Source organism: Schistocerca cancellata, unplaced genomic scaffold, assembly GCF_023864275.1.
Source record: "Schistocerca cancellata isolate TAMUIC-IGC-003103 unplaced genomic scaffold, iqSchCanc2.1 HiC_scaffold_425, whole genome shotgun sequence".
Lineage (NCBI taxonomy): Eukaryota > Metazoa > Arthropoda > Insecta > Orthoptera > Acrididae > Schistocerca > Schistocerca cancellata.
The window spans coordinates 18,527-39,337 of NW_026046442.1; the positions used below are offsets into that span (position 1 = coordinate 18,527).

At 44.2% G+C, this 20,811-nt stretch overlaps 16 non-coding genes across 16 annotated transcripts; all 16 read left to right on the forward strand.

Annotated features, from left to right (window-relative positions):
* Positions 1–536: 536 nt before the first annotated feature.
* On the forward strand, positions 537–609 carry Trnar-ucu (transfer RNA arginine (anticodon UCU)). The gene has a single exon. It is a non-coding gene; the product is annotated as a tRNA-Arg (tRNA).
* A 1,220-nt stretch (positions 610–1,829) lies between these two features.
* Trnar-ucu (transfer RNA arginine (anticodon UCU)) lies at positions 1,830–1,902 on the forward strand. Its single transcript has one exon. It is a non-coding gene; the product is annotated as a tRNA-Arg (tRNA).
* A 1,220-nt stretch (positions 1,903–3,122) lies between these two features.
* Positions 3,123–3,195, forward strand: Trnar-ucu (transfer RNA arginine (anticodon UCU)). Its single transcript has one exon. It is a non-coding gene; the product is annotated as a tRNA-Arg (tRNA).
* Positions 3,196–4,415: 1,220 nt separating this feature from the next.
* On the forward strand, positions 4,416–4,488 carry Trnar-ucu (transfer RNA arginine (anticodon UCU)). The gene has a single exon. It is a non-coding gene; the product is annotated as a tRNA-Arg (tRNA).
* A 1,220-nt stretch (positions 4,489–5,708) lies between these two features.
* Positions 5,709–5,781, forward strand: Trnar-ucu (transfer RNA arginine (anticodon UCU)). The gene has a single exon. It is a non-coding gene; the product is annotated as a tRNA-Arg (tRNA).
* Positions 5,782–7,001: 1,220 nt separating this feature from the next.
* On the forward strand, positions 7,002–7,074 carry Trnar-ucu (transfer RNA arginine (anticodon UCU)). The gene has a single exon. It is a non-coding gene; the product is annotated as a tRNA-Arg (tRNA).
* A 1,220-nt stretch (positions 7,075–8,294) lies between these two features.
* On the forward strand, positions 8,295–8,367 carry Trnar-ucu (transfer RNA arginine (anticodon UCU)). The gene has a single exon. It is a non-coding gene; the product is annotated as a tRNA-Arg (tRNA).
* Positions 8,368–9,587: 1,220 nt separating this feature from the next.
* On the forward strand, positions 9,588–9,660 carry Trnar-ucu (transfer RNA arginine (anticodon UCU)). The gene has a single exon. It is a non-coding gene; the product is annotated as a tRNA-Arg (tRNA).
* Positions 9,661–10,880: 1,220 nt separating this feature from the next.
* Positions 10,881–10,953, forward strand: Trnar-ucu (transfer RNA arginine (anticodon UCU)). The gene has a single exon. It is a non-coding gene; the product is annotated as a tRNA-Arg (tRNA).
* A 1,220-nt stretch (positions 10,954–12,173) lies between these two features.
* Trnar-ucu (transfer RNA arginine (anticodon UCU)) lies at positions 12,174–12,246 on the forward strand. The gene has a single exon. It is a non-coding gene; the product is annotated as a tRNA-Arg (tRNA).
* A 1,220-nt stretch (positions 12,247–13,466) lies between these two features.
* Trnar-ucu (transfer RNA arginine (anticodon UCU)) lies at positions 13,467–13,539 on the forward strand. The gene has a single exon. It is a non-coding gene; the product is annotated as a tRNA-Arg (tRNA).
* A 1,220-nt stretch (positions 13,540–14,759) lies between these two features.
* Positions 14,760–14,832, forward strand: Trnar-ucu (transfer RNA arginine (anticodon UCU)). The gene has a single exon. It is a non-coding gene; the product is annotated as a tRNA-Arg (tRNA).
* Positions 14,833–16,043: 1,211 nt separating this feature from the next.
* On the forward strand, positions 16,044–16,116 carry Trnar-ucu (transfer RNA arginine (anticodon UCU)). The gene has a single exon. It is a non-coding gene; the product is annotated as a tRNA-Arg (tRNA).
* A 1,220-nt stretch (positions 16,117–17,336) lies between these two features.
* Trnar-ucu (transfer RNA arginine (anticodon UCU)) lies at positions 17,337–17,409 on the forward strand. The gene has a single exon. It is a non-coding gene; the product is annotated as a tRNA-Arg (tRNA).
* A 1,220-nt stretch (positions 17,410–18,629) lies between these two features.
* Trnar-ucu (transfer RNA arginine (anticodon UCU)) lies at positions 18,630–18,702 on the forward strand. Its single transcript has one exon. It is a non-coding gene; the product is annotated as a tRNA-Arg (tRNA).
* Positions 18,703–19,922: 1,220 nt separating this feature from the next.
* On the forward strand, positions 19,923–19,995 carry Trnar-ucu (transfer RNA arginine (anticodon UCU)). The gene has a single exon. It is a non-coding gene; the product is annotated as a tRNA-Arg (tRNA).
* The last annotated feature ends 816 nt before the right edge of the window (positions 19,996–20,811 follow it).

Genomic DNA, 20,811 nt, shown 5'->3' on the forward strand with positions numbered 1-20,811 from the left:
ATCGAAGCACACTGTCACCAAGCAATGGCTGACGCTTCGAGCACGGCATGGAATTGCCAGGGAGGTGATGCAGCTAACGTTCCTGGTAAATGTGCTAACAGGGCACACACGTCCGTTGGAGTGTATACATATGATGGGGACCGGCTGTGACACAGCAGTCAACCAAAGTCAAAAAATGTGACTAATCGTACAGTGTTCCCAGTGTGTCGTTTACCACTTTGTGAGTGGATGCTGTTCTAAAGAGTGCAATTCCGATTTATCTGTAAGCAGCGCACGTGAGCGAATCTAATAGCAGGACTGTGTTACTACGATTGTACAGAGCAACTCTGTCAATACGCAGGTGTTTCAATCAGTAGAGCCATGGTAAACAGAGCGATTCGGAGCGATGTATCGTGTCTGTTACATAAATAATGAGTCTTTGATGTAATTGCTTCAGAGAAATATGAAAGTAAGCCTATCAGAAAAGTAACGCGAGACATGTAGCACGGGTCATGTCTTGCAGAATCTCTTACATCTGAGACCGTCACTTGCACAGCGTCCCTTTGGCGCAGAGGATAGCGCGTTGGACTTCTAATCCAAAGGTCGTGGGTTCGATCCCCACAAGGGACGGGCAATTTTTAAAAATGTGTGCCAATCACGAGATGGGAATTGACATATGGGTAACCACAAGCGTCTTCAAAAGGTGAAAATTGTTGTGACTTCAGTTCTATGCTTAAATATGTTAACCTTACACATACAAGCAAAATTCTCGTAGATCCATGACGCTGCTATGTGTAAATGCTGTAAAAGCGGAACCATATCTTCACGCCCCTGTTCACGGGAATTTTCTTTCAATACCCAATTTTTACCTACAGATAGAAATATAGCAATAGAACGCACATTTTGTACAGAAACAAATACAGTGAAGAGTGAAATAATTTTGTATTACTTCACGAGTCAATGTATGTAATCCCAGTCATGATCTTTAATTCTTCCAGCCCAAGGTGAGAGGGTTTCAGTTTTCTCGGCCACAAGTGAGAAAAGTAGACAGTTTCACAACAAGATATTGTACTATGGTTCCTTAACTGTTCCCAGTAAGCAATGGCACTCTGTATCTATAGAAACGGCGGCAATTTTCGCTTCAGCACAGGGGGCTTTTACTGGAGACTGCCAGGAGTGGACTTGGTGGATGCATGAAGGGAGAAGACCAGACACAGATGTCTGACGCTCCGCTGACGCTTGCAGAAAACTACATTAAGTATGATTCCCGCCTATAACTGACGGCGAGAGAGATGCATCATCTGTCCACTTCTCATCGAAGCACACTGTCACCAAGCAATGGCTGACGCTTCGAGCACGGCATGGAATTGCCAGGGAGGTGATGCAGCTAACGTTCCTGGTAAATGTGCTAACAGGGCACACACGTCCGTTGGAGTGTATACATATGATGGGGACCGGCTGTGACACAGCAGTCAACCAAAGTCAAAAAATGTGACTAATCGTACAGTGTTCCCAGTGTGTCGTTTACCACTTTGTGAGTGGATGCTGTTCTAAAGAGCGCAATTCCCATTTATCTGTAAGCAGCGCACGTGAGCGAATCTAATAGCAGGACTGTGTTACTACGATTGTACAGAGCAACTCTGTCAATACGCAGGTGTTTCAATCAGTAGAGCCATGGTAAACAGAGCGATTCGGAGCGATGTATCGTGTCTGTTACATAAATAATGAGTCTTTGATGTAATTGCTTCAGAGAAATATGAAAGTAAGCCTATCAGAAAAGTAACGCGAGACATGTAGCACGGGTCATGTCTTGCAGAATCTCTTACATCTGAGACCGTCACTTGCACAGCGTCCCTTTGGCGCAGAGGATAGCGCGTTGGATTTCTAATCCAAAGGTCGTGGGTTCGATCCCCACAAGGGACGGGCAATTTTTAAAAATGTGTGCCAATCACGAGATGGGAATTGACATATGGGTAACCACAAGCGTCTTCAAAAGGTGAAAATTGTTGTGACTTCAGTTCTATGCTTAAATATGTTAACCTTACACATACAAGCAAAATTCTCGTAGATCCATGACGCTGCTATGTGTAAATGCTGTAAAAGCGGAACCATATCTTCACGCCCCTGTTCACGGGAATTTTCTTTCAATACCCAATTTTTACCTACAGATAGAAATATAGCAATAGAACGCACATTTTGTACAGAAACAAATACAGTGAAGAGTGAAATAATTTTGTATTACTTCACGAGTCAATGTATGTAATCCCAGTCATGATCTTTAATTCTTCCAGCCCAAGGTGAGAGGGTTTCAGTTTTCTCGGCCACAAGTGAGAAAAGTAGACAGTTTCACAACAAGATATTGTACTATGGTTCCTTAACTGTTCCCAGTAAGCAATGGCACTCTGTATCTATAGAAACGGCGGCAATTTTCGCTTCAGCACAGGGGGCTTTTACTGGAGACTGCCAGGAGTGGACTTGGTGGATGCATGAAGGGAGAAGACCAGACACAGATGTCTGACGCTCCGCTGACGCTTGCAGAAAACTACATTAAGTATGATTCCCGCCTATAACTGACGGCGAGAGAGATGCATCATCTGTCCACTTCTCATCGAAGCACACTGTCACCAAGCAATGGCTGACGCTTCGAGCACGGCATGGAATTGCCAGGGAGGTGATGCAGCTAACGTTCCTGGTAAATGTGCTAACAGGGCACACACGTCCGTTGGAGTGTATACATATGATGGGGACCGGCTGTGACACAGCAGTCAACCAAAGTCAAAAAATGTGACTAATCGTACAGTGTTCCCAGTGTGTCGTTTACCACTTTGTGAGTGGATGCTGTTCTAAAGAGCGCAATTCCCATTTATCTGTAAGCAGCGCACGTGAGCGAATCTAATAGCAGGACTGTGTTACTACGATTGTACAGAGCAACTCTGTCAATACGCAGGTGTTTCAATCAGTAGAGCCATGGTAAACAGAGCGATTCGGAGCGATGTATCGTGTCTGTTACATAAATAATGAGTCTTTGATGTAATTGCTTCAGAGAAATATGAAAGTAAGCCTATCAGAAAAGTAACGCGAGACATGTAGCACGGGTCATGTCTTGCAGAATCTCTTACATCTGAGACCGTCACTTGCACAGCGTCCCTTTGGCGCAGAGGATAGCGCGTTGGACTTCTAATCCAAAGGTCGTGGGTTCGATCCCCACAAGGGACGGGCAATTTTTAAAAATGTGTGCCAATCACGAGATGGGAATTGACATATGGGTAACCACAAGCGTCTTCAAAAGGTGAAAATTGTTGTGACTTCAGTTCTATGCTTAAATATGTTAACCTTACACATACAAGCAAAATTCTCGTAGATCCATGACGCTGCTATGTGTAAATGCTGTAAAAGCGGAACCATATCTTCACGCCCCTGTTCACGGGAATTTTCTTTCAATACCCAATTTTTACCTACAGATAGAAATATAGCAATAGAACGCACATTTTGTACAGAAACAAATACAGTGAAGAGTGAAATAATTTTGTATTACTTCACGAGTCAATGTATGTAATCCCAGTCATGATCTTTAATTCTTCCAGCCCAAGGTGAGAGGGTTTCAGTTTTCTCGGCCACAAGTGAGAAAAGTAGACAGTTTCACAACAAGATATTGTACTATGGTTCCTTAACTGTTCCCAGTAAGCAATGGCACTCTGTATCTATAGAAACGGCGGCAATTTTCGCTTCAGCACAGGGGGCTTTTACTGGAGACTGCCAGGAGTGGACTTGGTGGATGCATGAAGGGAGAAGACCAGACACAGATGTCTGACGCTCCGCTGACGCTTGCAGAAAACTACATTAAGTATGATTCCCGCCTATAACTGACGGCGAGAGAGATGCATCATCTGTCCACTTCTCATCGAAGCACACTGTCACCAAGCAATGGCTGACGCTTCGAGCACGGCATGGAATTGCCAGGGAGGTGATGCAGCTAACGTTCCTGGTAAATGTGCTAACAGGGCACACACGTCCGTTGGAGTGTATACATATGATGGGGACCGGCTGTGACACAGCAGTCAACCAAAGTCAAAAAATGTGACTAATCGTACAGTGTTCCCAGTGTGTCGTTTACCACTTTGTGAGTGGATGCTGTTCTAAAGAGCGCAATTCCCATTTATCTGTAAGCAGCGCACGTGAGCGAATCTAATAGCAGGACTGTGTTACTACGATTGTACAGAGCAACTCTGTCAATACGCAGGTGTTTCAATCAGTAGAGCCATGGTAAACAGAGCGATTCGGAGCGATGTATCGTGTCTGTTACATAAATAATGAGTCTTTGATGTAATTGCTTCAGAGAAATATGAAAGTAAGCCTATCAGAAAAGTAACGCGAGACATGTAGCACGGGTCATGTCTTGCAGAATCTCTTACATCTGAGACCGTCACTTGCACAGCGTCCCTTTGGCGCAGAGGATAGCGCGTTGGACTTCTAATCCAAAGGTCGTGGGTTCGATCCCCACAAGGGACGGGCAATTTTTAAAAATGTGTGCCAATCACGAGATGGGAATTGACATATGGGTAACCACAAGCGTCTTCAAAAGGTGAAAATTGTTGTGACTTCAGTTCTATGCTTAAATATGTTAACCTTACACATACAAGCAAAATTCTCGTAGATCCATGACGCTGCTATGTGTAAATGCTGTAAAAGCGGAACCATATCTTCACGCCCCTGTTCACGGGAATTTTCTTTCAATACCCAATTTTTACCTACAGATAGAAATATAGCAATAGAACGCACATTTTGTACAGAAACAAATACAGTGAAGAGTGAAATAATTTTGTATTACTTCACGAGTCAATGTATGTAATCCCAGTCATGATCTTTAATTCTTCCAGCCCAAGGTGAGAGGGTTTCAGTTTTCTCGGCCACAAGTGAGAAAAGTAGACAGTTTCACAACAAGATATTGTACTATGGTTCCTTAACTGTTCCCAGTAAGCAATGGCACTCTGTATCTATAGAAACGGCGGCAATTTTCGCTTCAGCACAGGGGGCTTTTACTGGAGACTGCCAGGAGTGGACTTGGTGGATGCATGAAGGGAGAAGACCAGACACAGATGTCTGACGCTCCGCTGACGCTTGCAGAAAACTACATTAAGTATGATTCCCGCCTATAACTGACGGCGAGAGAGATGCATCATCTGTCCACTTCTCATCGAAGCACACTGTCACCAAGCAATGGCTGACGCTTCGAGCACGGCATGGAATTGCCAGGGAGGTGATGCAGCTAACGTTCCTGGTAAATGTGCTAACAGGGCACACACGTCCGTTGGAGTGTATACATATGATGGGGACCGGCTGTGACACAGCAGTCAACCAAAGTCAAAAAATGTGACTAATCGTACAGTGTTCCCAGTGTGTCGTTTACCACATTGTGAGTGGATGCTGTTCTAAAGAGCGCAATTCCCATTTATCTGTAAGCAGCGCACGTGAGCGAATCTAATAGCAGGACTGTGTTACTACGATTGTACAGAGCAACTCTGTCAATACGCAGGTGTTTCAATCAGTAGAGCCATGGTAAACAGAGCGATTCGGAGCGATGTATCGTGTCTGTTACATAAATAATGAGTCTTTGATGTAATTGCTTCAGAGAAATATGAAAGTAAGCCTATCAGAAAAGTAACGCGAGACATGTAGCACGGGTCATGTCTTGCAGAATCTCTTACATCTGAGACCGTCACTTGCACAGCGTCCCTTTGGCGCAGAGGATAGCGCGTTGGACTTCTAATCCAAAGGTCGTGGGTTCGATCCCCACAAGGGACGGGCAATTTTTAAAAATGTGTGCCAATCACGAGATGGGAATTGACATATGGGTAACCACAAGCGTCTTCAAAAGGTGAAAATTGTTGTGACTTCAGTTCTATGCTTAAATATGTTAACCTTACACATACAAGCAAAATTCTCGTAGATCCATGACGCTGCTATGTGTAAATGCTGTAAAAGCGGAACCATATCTTCACGCCCCTGTTCACGGGAATTTTCTTTCAATACCCAATTTTTACCTACAGATAGAAATATAGCAATAGAACGCACATTTTGTACAGAAACAAATACAGTGAAGAGTGAAATAATTTTGTATTACTTCACGAGTCAATGTATGTAATCCCAGTCATGATCTTTAATTCTTCCAGCCCAAGGTGAGAGGGTTTCAGTTTTCTCGGCCACAAGTGAGAAAAGTAGACAGTTTCACAACAAGATATTGTACTATGGTTCCTTAACTGTTCCCAGTAAGCAATGGCACTCTGTATCTATAGAAACGGCGGCAATTTTCGCTTCAGCACAGGGGGCTTTTACTGGAGACTGCCAGGAGTGGACTTGGTGGATGCATGAAGGGAGAAGACCAGACACAGATGTCTGACGCTCCGCTGACGCTTGCAGAAAACTACATTAAGTATGATTCCCGCCTATAACTGACGGCGAGAGAGATGCATCATCTGTCCACTTCTCATCGAAGCACACTGTCACCAAGCAATGGCTGACGCTTCGAGCACGGCATGGAATTGCCAGGGAGGTGATGCAGCTAACGTTCCTGGTAAATGTGCTAACAGGGCACACACGTCCGTTGGAGTGTATACATATGATGGGGACCGGCTGTGACACAGCAGTCAACCAAAGTCAAAAAATGTGACTAATCGTACAGTGTTCCCAGTGTGTCGTTTACCACTTTGTGAGTGGATGCTGTTCTAAAGAGCGCAATTCCCATTTATCTGTAAGCAGCGCACGTGAGCGAATCTAATAGCAGGACTGTGTTACTACGATTGTACAGAGCAACTCTGTCAATACGCAGGTGTTTCAATCAGTAGAGCCATGGTAAACAGAGCGATTCGGAGCGATGTATCGTGTCTGTTACATAAATAATGAGTCTTTGATGTAATTGCTTCAGAGAAATATGAAAGTAAGCCTATCAGAAAAGTAACGCGAGACATGTAGCACGGGTCATGTCTTGCAGAATCTCTTACATCTGAGACCGTCACTTGCACAGCGTCCCTTTGGCGCAGAGGATAGCGCGTTGGACTTCTAATCCAAAGGTCGTGGGTTCGATCCCCACAAGGGACGGGCAATTTTTAAAAATGTGTGCCAATCACGAGATGGGAATTGACATATGGGTAACCACAAGCGTCTTCAAAAGGTGAAAATTGTTGTGACTTCAGTTCTATGCTTAAATATGTTAACCTTACACATACAAGCAAAATTCTCGTAGATCCATGACGCTGCTATGTGTAAATGCTGTAAAAGCGGAACCATATCTTCACGCCCCTGTTCACGGGAATTTTCTTTCAATACCCAATTTTTACCTACAGATAGAAATATAGCAATAGAACGCACATTTTGTACAGAAACAAATACAGTGAAGAGTGAAATAATTTTGTATTACTTCACGAGTCAATGTATGTAATCCCAGTCATGATCTTTAATTCTTCCAGCCCAAGGTGAGAGGGTTTCAGTTTTCTCGGCCACAAGTGAGAAAAGTAGACAGTTTCACAACAAGATATTGTACTATGGTTCCTTAACTGTTCCCAGTAAGCAATGGCACTCTGTATCTATAGAAACGGCGGCAATTTTCGCTTCAGCACAGGGGGCTTTTACTGGAGACTGCCAGGAGTGGACTTGGTGGATGCATGAAGGGAGAAGACCAGACACAGATGTCTGACGCTCCGCTGACGCTTGCAGAAAACTACATTAAGTATGATTCCCGCCTATAACTGACGGCGAGAGAGATGCATCATCTGTCCACTTCTCATCGAAGCACACTGTCACCAAGCAATGGCTGACGCTTCGAGCACGGCATGGAATTGCCAGGGAGGTGATGCAGCTAACGTTCCTGGTAAATGTGCTAACAAGGCACACACGTCCGTTGGAGTGTATACATATGATGGGGACCGGCTGTGACACAGCAGTCAACCAAAGTCAAAAAATGTGACTAATCGTACAGTGTTCCCAGTGTGTCGTTTACCACTTTGTGAGTGGATGCTGTTCTAAAGAGCGCAATTCCCATTTATCTGTAAGCAGCGCACGTGAGCGAATCTAATAGCAGGACTGTGTTACTACGATTGTACAGAGCAACTCTGTCAATACGCAGGTGTTTCAATCAGTAGAGCCATGGTAAACAGAGCGATTCGGAGCGATGTATCGTGTCTGTTACATAAATAATGAGTCTTTGATGTAATTGCTTCAGAGAAATATGAAAGTAAGCCTATCAGAAAAGTAACGCGAGACATGTAGCACGGGTCATGTCTTGCAGAATCTCTTACATCTGAGACCGTCACTTGCACAGCGTCCCTTTGGCGCAGAGGATAGCGCGTTGGACTTCTAATCCAAAGGTCGTGGGTTCGATCCCCACAAGGGACGGGCAATTTTTAAAAATGTGTGCCAATCACGAGATGGGAATTGACATATGGGTAACCACAAGCGTCTTCAAAAGGTGAAAATTGTTGTGACTTCAGTTCTATGCTTAAATATGTTAACCTTACACATACAAGCAAAATTCTCGTAGATCCATGACGCTGCTATGTGTAAATGCTGTAAAAGCGGAACCATATCTTCACGCCCCTGTTCACGGGAATTTTCTTTCAATACCCAATTTTTACCTACAGATAGAAATATAGCAATAGAACGCACATTTTGTACAGAAACAAATACAGTGAAGAGTGAAATAATTTTGTATTACTTCACGAGTCAATGTATGTAATCCCAGTCATGATCTTTAATTCTTCCAGCCCAAGGTGAGAGGGTTTCAGTTTTCTCGGCCACAAGTGAGAAAAGTAGACAGTTTCACAACAAGATATTGTACTATGGTTCCTTAACTGTTCCCAGTAAGCAATGGCACTCTGTATCTATAGAAACGGCGGCAATTTTCGCTTCAGCACAGGGGGCTTTTACTGGAGACTGCCAGGAGTGGACTTGGTGGATGCATGAAGGGAGAAGACCAGACACAGATGTCTGACGCTCCGCTGACGCTTGCAGAAAACTACATTAAGTATGATTCCCGCCTATAACTGACGGCGAGAGAGATGCATCATCTGTCCACTTCTCATCGAAGCACACTGTCACCAAGCAATGGCTGACGCTTCGAGCACGGCATGGAATTGCCAGGGAGGTGATGCAGCTAACGTTCCTGGTAAATGTGCTAACAGGGCACACACGTCCGTTGGAGTGTATACATATGATGGGGACCGGCTGTGACACAGCAGTCAACCAAAGTCAAAAAATGTGACTAATCGTACAGTGTTCCCAGTGTGTCGTTTACCACTTTGTGAGTGGATGCTGTTCTAAAGAGCGCAATTCCCATTTATCTGTAAGCAGCGCACGTGAGCGAATCTAATAGCAGGACTGTGTTACTACGATTGTACAGAGCAACTCTGTCAATACGCAGGTGTTTCAATCAGTAGAGCCATGGTAAACAGAGCGATTCGGAGCGATGTATCGTGTCTGTTACATAAATAATGAGTCTTTGATGTAATTGCTTCAGAGAAATATGAAAGTAAGCCTATCAGAAAAGTAACGCGAGACATGTAGCACGGGTCATGTCTTGCAGAATCTCTTACATCTGAGACCGTCACTTGCACAGCGTCCCTTTGGCGCAGAGGATAGCGCGTTGGACTTCTAATCCAAAGGTCGTGGGTTCGATCCCCACAAGGGACGGGCAATTTTTAAAAATGTGTGCCAATCACGAGATGGGAATTGACATATGGGTAACCACAAGCGTCTTCAAAAGGTGAAAATTGTTGTGACTTCAGTTCTATGCTTAAATATGTTAACCTTACACATACAAGCAAAATTCTCGTAGATCCATGACGCTGCTATGTGTAAATGCTGTAAAAGCGGAACCATATCTTCACGCCCCTGTTCACGGGAATTTTCTTTCAATACCCAATTTTTACCTACAGATAGAAATATAGCAATAGAACGCACATTTTGTACAGAAACAAATACAGTGAAGAGTGAAATAATTTTGTATTACTTCACGAGTCAATGTATGTAATCCCAGTCATGATCTTTAATTCTTCCAGCCCAAGGTGAGAGGGTTTCAGTTTTCTCGGCCACAAGTGAGAAAAGTAGACAGTTTCACAACAAGATATTGTACTATGGTTCCTTAACTGTTCCCAGTAAGCAATGGCACTCTGTATCTATAGAAACGGCGGCAATTTTCGCTTCAGCACAGGGGGCTTTTACTGGAGACTGCCAGGAGTGGACTTGGTGGATGCATGAAGGGAGAAGACCAGACACAGATGTCTGACGCTCCGCTGACGCTTGCAGAAAACTACATTAAGTATGATTCCCGCCTATAACTGACGGCGAGAGAGATGCATCATCTGTCCACTTCTCATCGAAGCACACTGTCACCAAGCAATGGCTGACGCTTCGAGCACGGCATGGAATTGCCAGGGAGGTGATGCAGCTAACGTTCCTGGTAAATGTGCTAACAGGGCACACACGTCCGTTGGAGTGTATACATATGATGGGGACCGGCTGTGACACAGCAGTCAACCAAAGTCAAAAAATGTGACTAATCGTACAGTGTTCCCAGTGTGTCGTTTACCACTTTGTGAGTGGATGCTGTTCTAAAGAGCGCAATTCCCATTTATCTGTAAGCAGCGCACGTGAGCGAATCTAATAGCAGGACTGTGTTACTACGATTGTACAGAGCAACTCTGTCAATACGCAGGTGTTTCAATCAGTAGAGCCATGGTAAACAGAGCGATTCGGAGCGATGTATCGTGTCTGTTACATAAATAATGAGTCTTTGATGTAATTGCTTCAGAGAAATATGAAAGTAAGCCTATCAGAAAAGTAACGCGAGACATGTAGCACGGGTCATGTCTTGCAGAATCTCTTACATCTGAGACCGTCACTTGCACAGCGTCCCTTTGGCGCAGAGGATAGCGCGTTGGACTTCTAATCCAAAGGTCGTGGGTTCGATCCCCACAAGGGACGGGCAATTTTTAAAAATGTGTGCCAATCACGAGATGGGAATTGACATATGGGTAACCACAAGCGTCTTCAAAAGGTGAAAATTGTTGTGACTTCAGTTCTATGCTTAAATATGTTAACCTTACACATACAAGCAAAATTCTCGTAGATCCATGACGCTGCTATGTGTAAATGCCTTAAAAGCGGAACCATATCTTCACGCCCCTGTTCACGGGAATTTTCTTTCAATACCCAATTTTTACCTACAGATAGAAATATAGCAATAGAACGCACATTTTGTACAGAAACAAATACAGTGAAGAGTGAAATAATTTTGTATTACTTCACGAGTCAATGTATGTAATCCCAGTCATGATCTTTAATTCTTCCAGCCCAAGGTGAGAGGGTTTCAGTTTTCTCGGCCACAAGTGAGAAAAGTAGACAGTTTCACAACAAGATATTGTACTATGGTTCCTTAACTGTTCCCAGTAAGCAATGGCACTCTGTATCTATAGAAACGGCGGCAATTTTCGCTTCAGCACAGGGGGCTTTTACTGGAGACTGCCAGGAGTGGACTTGGTGGATGCATGAAGGGAGAAGACCAGACACAGATGTCTGACGCTCCGCTGACGCTTGCAGAAAACTACATTAAGTATGATTCCCGCCTATAACTGACGGCGAGAGAGATGCATCATCTGTCCACTTCTCATCGAAGCACACTGTCACCAAGCAATGGCTGACGCTTCGAGCACGGCATGGAATTGCCAGGGAGGTGATGCAGCTAACGTTCCTGGTAAATGTGCTAACAGGGCACACACGTCCGTTGGAGTGTATACATATGATGGGGACCGGCTGTGACACAGCAGTCAACCAAAGTCAAAAAATGTGACTAATCGTACAGTGTTCCCAGTGTGTCGTTTACCACATTGTGAGTGGATGCTGTTCTAAAGAGCGCAATTCCCATTTATCTGTAAGCAGCGCACGTGAGCGAATCTAATAGCAGGACTGTGTTACTACGATTGTACAGAGCAACTCTGTCAATACGCAGGTGTTTCAATCAGTAGAGCCATGGTAAACAGAGCGATTCGGAGCGATGTATCGTGTCTGTTACATAAATAATGAGTCTTTGATGTAATTGCTTCAGAGAAATATGAAAGTAAGCCTATCAGAAAAGTAACGCGAGACATGTAGCACGGGTCATGTCTTGCAGAATCTCTTACATCTGAGACCGTCACTTGCACAGCGTCCCTTTGGCGCAGAGGATAGCGCGTTGGACTTCTAATCCAAAGGTCGTGGGTTCGATCCCCACAAGGGACGGGCAATTTTTAAAAATGTGTGCCAATCACGAGATGGGAATTGACATATGGGTAACCACAAGCGTCTTCAAAAGGTGAAAATTGTTGTGACTTCAGTTCTATGCTTAAATATGTTAACCTTACACATACAAGCAAAATTCTCGTAGATCCATGACGCTGCTATGTGTAAATGCTGTAAAAGCGGAACCATATCTTCACGCCCCTGTTCACGGGAATTTTCTTTCAATACCCAATTTTTACCTACAGATAGAAATATAGCAATAGAACGCACATTTTGTACAGAAACAAATACAGTGAAGAGTGAAATAATTTTGTATTACTTCACGAGTCAATGTATGTAATCCCAGTCATGATCTTTAATTCTTCCAGCCCAAGGTGAGAGGGTTTCAGTTTTCTCGGCCACAAGTGAGAAAAGTAGACAGTTTCACAACAAGATATTGTACTATGGTTCCTTAACTGTTCCCAGTAAGCAATGGCACTCTGTATCTATAGAAACGGCGGCAATTTTCGCTTCAGCACAGGGGGCTTTTACTGGAGACTGCCAGGAGTGGACTTGGTGGATGCATGAAGGGAGAAGACCAGACACAGATGTCTGACGCTCCGCTGACGCTTGCAGAAAACTACATTAAGTATGATTCCCGCCTATAACTGACGGCGAGAGAGATGCATCATCTGTCCACTTCTCATCGAAGCACACTGTCACCAAGCAATGGCTGACGCTTCGAGCACGGCATGGAATTGCCAGGGAGGTGATGCAGCTAACGTTCCTGGTAAATGTGCTAACAGGGCACACACGTCCGTTGGAGTGTATACATATGATGGGGACCGGCTGTGACACAGCAGTCAACCAAAGTCAAAAAATGTGACTAATCGTACAGTGTTCCCAGTGTGTCGTTTACCACTTTGTGAGTGGATGCTGTTCTAAAGAGCGCAATTCCCATTTATCTGTAAGCAGCGCACGTGAGCGAATCTAATAGCAGGACTGTGTTACTACGATTGTACAGAGCAACTCTGTCAATACGCAGGTGTTTCAATCAGTAGAGCCATGGTAAACAGAGCGATTCGGAGCGATGTATCGTGTCTGTTACATAAATAATGAGTCTTTGATGTAATTGCTTCAGAGAAATATGAAAGTAAGCCTATCAGAAAAGTAACGCGAGACATGTAGCACGGGTCATGTCTTGCAGAATCTCTTACATCTGAGACCGTCACTTGCACAGCGTCCCTTTGGCGCAGAGGATAGCGCGTTGGACTTCTAATCCAAAGGTCGTGGGTTCGATCCCCACAAGGGACGGGCAATTTTTAAAAATGTGTGCCAATCACGAGATGGGAATTGACATATGGGTAACCACAAGCGTCTTCAAAAGGTGAAAATTGTTGTGACTTCAGTTCTATGCTTAAATATGTTAACCTTACACATACAAGCAAAATTCTCGTAGATCCATGACGCTGCTATGTGTAAATGCTGTAAAAGCGGAACCATATCTTCACGCCCCTGTTCACGGGAATTTTCTTTCAATACCCAATTTTTACCTACAGATAGAAATATAGCAATAGAACGCACATTTTGTACAGAAACAAATACAGTGAAGAGTGAAATAATTTTGTATTACTTCACGAGTCAATGTATGTAATCCCAGTCATGATCTTTAATTCTTCCAGCCCAAGGTGAGAGGGTTTCAGTTTTCTCGGCCACAAGTGAGAAAAGTAGACAGTTTCACAACAAGATATTGTACTATGGTTCCTTAACTGTTCCCAGTAAGCAATGGCACTCTGTATCTATAGAAACGGCGGCAATTTTCGCTTCAGCACAGGGGGCTTTTACTGGAGACTGCCAGGAGTGGACTTGGTGGATGCATGAAGGGAGAAGACCAGACACAGATGTCTGACGCTCCGCTGACGCTTGCAGAAAACTACATTAAGTATGATTCCCGCCTATAACTGACGGCGAGAGAGATGCATCATCTGTCCACTTCTCATCGAAGCACACTGTCACCAAGCAATGGCTGACGCTTCGAGCACGGCATGGAATTGCCAGGGAGGTGATGCAGCTAACGTTCCTGGTAAATGTGCTAACAGGGCACACACGTCCGTTGGAGTGTATACATATGATGGGGACCGGCTGTGACACAGCAGTCAACCAAAGTCAAAAAATGTGACTAATCGTACAGTGTTCCCAGTGTGTCGTTTACCACTTTGTGAGTGGATGCTGTTCTAAAGAGCGCAATTCCCATTTATCTGTAAGCAGCGCACGTGAGCGAATCTAATAGCAGGACTGTGTTACTACGATTGTACAGAGCAACTCTGTCAATACGCAGGTGTTTCAATCAGTAGAGCCATGGTAAACAGAGCGATTCGGAGCGATGTATCGTGTCTGTTACATAAATAATGAGTCTTTGATGTAATTGCTTCAGAGAAATATGAAAGTAAGCCTATCAGAAAAGTAACGCGAGACATGTAGCACGGGTCATGTCTTGCAGAATCTCTTACATCTGAGACCGTCACTTGCACAGCGTCCCTTTGGCGCAGAGGATAGCGCGTTGGACTTCTAATCCAAAGGTCGTGGGTTCGATCCCCACAAGGGACGGGCAATTTTTAAAAATGTGTGCCAATCACGAGATGGGAATTGACATATGGGTAACCACAAGCGTCTTCAAAAGGTGAAAATTGTTGTGACTTCAGTTCTATGCTTAAATATGTTAACCTTACACATACAAGCAAAATTCTCGTAGATCCATGACGCTGCTATGTGTAAAAGCGGAACCATATCTTCACGCCCCTGTTCACGGGAATTTTCTTTCAATACCCAATTTTTACCTACAGATAGAAATATAGCAATAGAACGCACATTTTGTACAGAAACAAATACAGTGAAGAGTGAAATAATTTTGTATTACTTCACGAGTCAATGTATGTAATCCCAGTCATGATCTTTAATTCTTCCAGCCCAAGGTGAGAGGGTTTCAGTTTTCTCGGCCACAAGTGAGAAAAGTAGACAGTTTCACAACAAGATATTGTACTATGGTTCCTTAACTGTTCCCAGTAAGCAATGGCACTCTGTATCTATAGAAACGGCGGCAATTTTCGCTTCAGCACAGGGGGCTTTTACTGGAGACTGCCAGGAGTGGACTTGGTGGATGCATGAAGGGAGAAGACCAGACACAGATGTCTGACGCTCCGCTGACGCTTGCAGAAAACTACATTAAGTATGATTCCCGCCTATAACTGACGGCGAGAGAGATGCATCATCTGTCCACTTCTCATCGAAGCACACTGTCACCAAGCAATGGCTGACGCTTCGAGCACGGCATGGAATTGCCAGGGAGGTGATGCAGCTAACGTTCCTGGTAAATGTGCTAACAGGGCACACACGTCCGTTGGAGTGTATACATATGATGGGGACCGGCTGTGACACAGCAGTCAACCAAAGTCAAAAAATGTGACTAATCGTACAGTGTTCCCAGTGTGTCGTTTACCACTTTGTGAGTGGATGCTGTTCTAAAGAGCGCAATTCCCATTTATCTGTAAGCAGCGCACGTGAGCGAATCTAATAGCAGGACTGTGTTACTACGATTGTACAGAGCAACTCTGTCAATACGCAGGTGTTTCAATCAGTAGAGCCATGGTAAACAGAGCGATTCGGAGCGATGTATCGTGTCTGTTACATAAATAACGAGTCTTTGATGTAATTGCTTCAGAGAAATATGAAAGTAAGCCTATCAGAAAAGTAACGCGAGACATGTAGCACGGGTCATGTCTTGCAGAATCTCTTACATCTGAGACCGTCACTTGCACAGCGTCCCTTTGGCGCAGAGGATAGCGCGTTGGACTTCTAATCCAAAGGTCGTGGGTTGGATCCCCACAAGGGACGGGCAATTTTTAAAAATGTGTGCCAATCACGAGATGGGAATTGACATATGGGTAACCACAAGCGTCTTCAAAAGGTGAAAATTGTTGTGACTTCAGTTCTATGCTTAAATATGTTAACCTTACACATACAAGCAAAATTCTCGTAGATCCATGACGCTGCTATGTGTAAATGCTGTAAAAGCGGAACCATATCTTCACGCCCCTGTTCACGGGAATTTTCTTTCAATACCCAATTTTTACCTACAGATAGAAATATAGCAATAGAACGCACATTTTGTACAGAAACAAATACAGTGAAGAGTGAAATAATTTTGTATTACTTCACGAGTCAATGTATGTAATCCCAGTCATGATCTTTAATTCTTCCAGCCCAAGGTGAGAGGGTTTCAGTTTTCTCGGCCACAAGTGAGAAAAGTAGACAGTTTCACAACAAGATATTGTACTATGGTTCCTTAACTGTTCCCAGTAAGCAATGGCACTCTGTATCTATAGAAACGGCGGCAATTTTCGCTTCAGCACAGGGGGCTTTTACTGGAGACTGCCAGGAGTGGACTTGGTGGATGCATGAAGGGAGAAGACCAGACACAGATGTCTGACGCTCCGCTGACGCTTGCAGAAAACTACATTAAGTATGATTCCCGCCTATAACTGACGGCGAGAGAGATGCATCATCTGTCCACTTCTCATCGAAGCACACTGTCACCAAGCAATGGCTGACGCTTCGAGCACGGCATGGAATTGCCAGGGAGGTGATGCAGCTAACGTTCCTGGTAAATGTGCTAACAGGGCACACACGTCCGTTGGAGTGTATACATATGATGGGGACCGGCTGTGACACAGCAGTCAACCAAAGTCAAAAAATGTGACTAATCGTACAGTGTTCCCAGTGTGTCGTTTACCACTTTGTGAGTGGATGCTGTTCTAAAGAGCGCAATTCCCATTTATCTGTAAGCAGCGCACGTGAGCGAATCTAATAGCAGGACTGTGTTACTACGATTGTACAGAGCAACTCTGTCAATACGCAGGTGTTTCAATCAGTAGAGCCATGGTAAACAGAGCGATTCGGAGCGATGTATCGTGTCTGTTACATAAATAATGAGTCTTTGATGTAATTGCTTCAGAGAAATATGAAAGTAAGCCTATCAGAAAAGTAACGCGAGACATGTAGCACGGGTCATGTCTTGCAGAATCTCTTACATCTGAGACCGTCACTTGCACAGCGTCCCTTTGGCGCAGAGGATAGCGCGTTGGACTTCTAATCCAAAGGTCGTGGGTTCGATCCCCACAAGGGACGGGCAATTTTTATAAATGTGTGCCAATCACGAGATGCGAATTGACATATGGGTAACCACAAGCGTCTTCAAAAGGTGAAAATTGTTGTGACTTCAGTTCTATGCTTAAATATGTTAACCTTACACATACAAGCAAAATTCTCGTAGATCCATGACGCTGCTATGTGTAAATGCTGTAAAAGCGGAACCATATCTTCACGCCCCTGTTCACGGGAATTTTCTTTCAATACCCAATTTTTACCTACAGATAGAAATATAGCAATAGAACGCACATTTTGTACAGAAACAAATACAGTGAAGAGTGAAATAATTTTGTATTACTTCACGAGTCAATGTATGTAATCCCAGTCATGATCTTTAATTCTTCCAGCCCAAGGTGAGAGGGTTTCAGTTTTCTCGGCCACAAGTGAGAAAAGTAGACAGTTTCACAACAAGATATTGTACTATGGTTCCTTAACTGTTCCCAGTAAGCAATGGCACTCTGTATCTATAGAAACGGCGGCAATTTTCGCTTCAGCACAGGGGGCTTTTACTGGAGACTGCCAGGAGTGGACTTGGTGGATGCATGAAGGGAGAAGACCAGACACAGATGTCTGACGCTCCGCTGACGCTTGCAGAAAACTACATTAAGTATGATTCCCGCCTATAACTGACGGCGAGAGAGATGCATCATCTGTCCACTTCTCATCGAAGCACACTGTCACCAAGCAATGGCTGACGCTTCGAGCACGGCATGGAATTGCCAGGGAGGTGATGCAGCTAACGTTCCTGGTAAATGTGCTAACAGGGCACACACGTCCGTTGCAGTGTATACATATGATGGGGACCGGCTGTGACACAGCAGTCAACCAAAGTCAAAAAATGTGACTAATCGTACAGTGTTCCCAGTGTGTCGTTTACCACTTTGTGAGTGGATGCTGTTCTAAAGAGCGCAATTCCCATTTATCTGTAAGCAGCGCACGTGAGCGAATCTAATAGCAGGACTGTGTTACTACGATTGTACAGAGCAACTCTGTCAATACGCAGGTGTTTCAATCAGTAGAGCCATGGTAAACAGAGCGATTCGGAGCGATGTATCGTGTCTGTTACATAAATAACGAGTCTTTGATGTAATTGCTTCAGAGAAATATGAAAGTAAGCCTATCAGAAAAGTAACGCGAGACATGTAGCACGGGTCATGTCTTGCAGAATCTCTTACATCTGAGACCGTCACTTGCACAGCGTCCCTTTGGCGCAGAGGATAGCGCGTTGGACTTCTAATCCAAAGGTCGTGGGTTCGATCCCCACAAGGGACGGGCAATTTTTAAAAATGTGTGCCAATCACGAGATGGGAATTGACATATGGGTAACCACAAGCGTCTTCAAAAGGTGAAAATTGTTGTGACTTCAGTTCTATGCTTAAATATGTTAACCTTACACATACAAGCAAAATTCTCGTAGATCCATGACGCTGCTATGTGTAAATGCTGTAAAAGCGGAACCATATCTTCACGCCCCTGTTCACGGGAATTTTCTTTCAATACCCAATTTTTACCTACAGATAGAAATATAGCAATAGAACGCACATTTTGTACAGAAACAAATACAGTGAAGAGTGAAATAATTTTGTATTACTTCACGAGTCAATGTATGTAATCCCAGTCATGATCTTTAATTCTTCCAGCCCAAGGTGAGAGGGTTTCAGTTTTCTCGGCCACAAGTGAGAAAAGTAGACAGTTTCACAACAAGATATTGTACTATGGTTCCTTAACTGTTCCCAGTAAGCAATGGCACTCTGTATCTATAGAAACGGCGGCAATTTTCGCTTCAGCACAGGGGGCTTTTACTGGAGACTGCCAGGAGTGGACTTGGTGGATGCATGAAGGGAGAAGACCAGACACAGATGTCTGACGCTCCGCTGACGCTTGCAGAAAACTACATTAAGTATGATTCCCGCCTATAACTGACGGCGAGAGAGATGCATCATCTGTCCACTTCTCATCGAAGCACACTGTCACCAAGCAATGGCTGACGCTTCGAGCACGGCATGGAATTGCCAGGGAGGTGATGCAGCTAACGTTCCTGGTGAATGTGCTAACAGGGCACACACGTCCGTTGGAGTGTATACATATGATGGGGACCGGCTGTGACACAGCAGTCAACCAAAGTCAAAAAATGTGACTAATCGTACAGTGTTCCCAGTGTGTCGTTTACCACTTTGTGAGTGGATGCTGTTCTAAAGAGCGCAATTCCCATTTATCTGTAAGCAGCGCACGTGAGCGAATCTAATAGCAGGACTGTGTTACTACGATTGTACAGAGCAACTCTGTCAATACGCAGGTGTTTCAATCAGTAGAGCCATGGTAAACAGAGCGATTCGGAGCGATGTATCGTGTCTGTTACATAAATAATGAGTCTTTGATGTAATTGCTTCAGAGAAATATGAAAGTAAGCCTATCAGAAAAGTAACGCGAGACATGTAGCACGGGTCATGTCTTGCAGAATCTCTTACATCTGAGACCGTCACTTGCACAGCGTCCCTTTGGCGCAGAGGATAGCGCGTTGGACTTCTAATCCAAAGGTCGTGGGTTCGATCCCCACAAGGGACGGGCAATTTTTATAAATGTGTGCCAATCACGAGATGCGAATTGACATATGGGTAACCACAAGCGTCTTCAAAAGGTGAAAATTGTTGTGACTTCAGTTCTATGCTTAAATATGTTAACCTTACACATACAAGCAAAATTCTCGTAGATCCATGACGCTGCTATGTGTAAATGCTGTAAAAGCGGAACCATATCTTCACGCCCCTGTTCACGGGAATTTTCTTTCAATACCCAATTTTTACCTACAGATAGAAATATAGCAATAGAACGCACATTTTGTACAGAAACAAATACAGTGAAGAGTGAAATAATTTTGTATTACTTCACGAGTCAATGTATGTAATCCCAGTCATGATCTTTAATTCTTCCAGCCCAAGGTGAGAGGGTTTCAGTTTTCTCGGCCACAAGTGAGAAAAGTAGACAGTTTCACAACAAGATATTGTACTATGGTTCCTTAACTGTTCCCAGTAAGCAATGGCACTCTGTATCTATAGAAACGGCGGCAATTTTCGCTTCAGCACAGGGGGCTTTTACTGGAGACTGCCAGGAGTGGACTTGGTGGATGCATGAAGGGAGAAGACCAGACACAGATGTCTGACGCTCCGCTGACGCTTGCAGAAAACTACATTAAGTATGATTCCCGCCTATAACTGACGGCGAGAGAGATGCATCATCTGTCCACTTCTCATCGAAGCACACTGTCACCAAGCAATGGCTGACGCTTCGAGCACGGCATGGAATTGCCAGGGAGGTGATGCAGCTAACGTTCCTGGTAAATGTGCTAACAGGGCACACACGTCCGTTGGAGTGTATACATAT